This window comes from Pangasianodon hypophthalmus, chromosome 21, assembly GCF_027358585.1.
Source record: "Pangasianodon hypophthalmus isolate fPanHyp1 chromosome 21, fPanHyp1.pri, whole genome shotgun sequence".
Lineage (NCBI taxonomy): Eukaryota > Metazoa > Chordata > Actinopteri > Siluriformes > Pangasiidae > Pangasianodon > Pangasianodon hypophthalmus.
In genome coordinates, this window is record NC_069730.1 from 10,391,251 (window position 1) to 10,392,373 (window position 1,123).

The 1,123-nt window shown below is 40.7% G+C and overlaps 1 non-coding gene across 1 annotated transcript; it reads left to right on the plus strand.

Moving 5' to 3' along the window:
• Positions 1-613: 613 nt before the first annotated feature.
• On the plus strand, positions 614-687 carry trnar-ucu (transfer RNA arginine (anticodon UCU)). Its single transcript has one exon. It is a non-coding gene; the product is annotated as a tRNA-Arg (tRNA).
• The last annotated feature ends 436 nt before the right edge of the window (positions 688-1,123 follow it).

Consider the following 1,123-nt stretch of genomic DNA (forward strand, 5'->3'; position numbering starts at 1 on the left):
CCCGGTTTACTCAGGTCTCATCCTTATCTAGTCTAATGTGCAGAAGCTAGTTTGCTATATAGGTTATATATATATATATATATATATATATATATATATATGGGCAAAAATAATTTTATGCCTTATTTTTGTCTGTTGTGGTGTGTAATATATGGAATCAAGGTTTCATTCTTATAGGTAGATCTAATCTTTATTTCCTCAGTCTATTCCATTTTTTTTCTTCATTTATGTTTTGGGCGTCGTAGCATCTAAAAAAAAACGCGCCACCCGCCACATCACCGGGTTTGCAATAACCCGACACACTGACCAAAAGGTGTGGAAATCATTCTGACCACCGGTGGAAAAAAAAACCAAACAAAAAAAAAAAAAAACAGGCGGCATCTACGCATTAATTACACACGTCCGAAAGAAATCATTTTACAGTGCCGTTTTTACCGAAAACCCGACTGCAGTCCGCCATTGCGCCTTCTGAGTTGGTGATCCGGCGCGCCCTAGCGTCAAATGCTGGAATTGCACAACATAGGCTGTGTAATGGTCCTGATGCTGGTGAAAACAGAGGATGCGCATGATGATGCAGAATTTGAGCTCACTGTACGGCGACTCCGTTGGCTCAGTCTCTGTGGCGCAATGGAATAGCGCGCTGGACTTCTAATCCAGAGGCTCCGGGTTCGAGTCCCGGCAGAGATGCGTCCTAATAAACACCACTGGGTGGTGGTGTCTTTTATAACGCGTCCCATACTGAATGGGAAATAAGATACAGTGCGACGTTATATGCCATACTCGATGATTCGCTAAAATTGATGGACATTTATAATATTTTGTGCTGCTTAATAGATGCAGAATAAAATGACAGAAGAAAAAAACTGATTGGAGAGATTTACAAATTGGGTATTGTGAAGTGAAGTGAAGCGTGGCCAAGTATGGTGACCCATACTCGGAATTTGTGCTCTGTAATTTGTGGTGTAAAAGAAGAAGAAAAAGTATGGTCCAAGGTGCCAAAGATGTTCTATTGAATTCAGATCTTGTGACTGGGAAGGCCACTGAAGAACAATGAACTCATTGTCATGTTTATGAAACCAGTTTGAGATGACTTTTGCTTTGTGACATGTTGCATTATCATGCT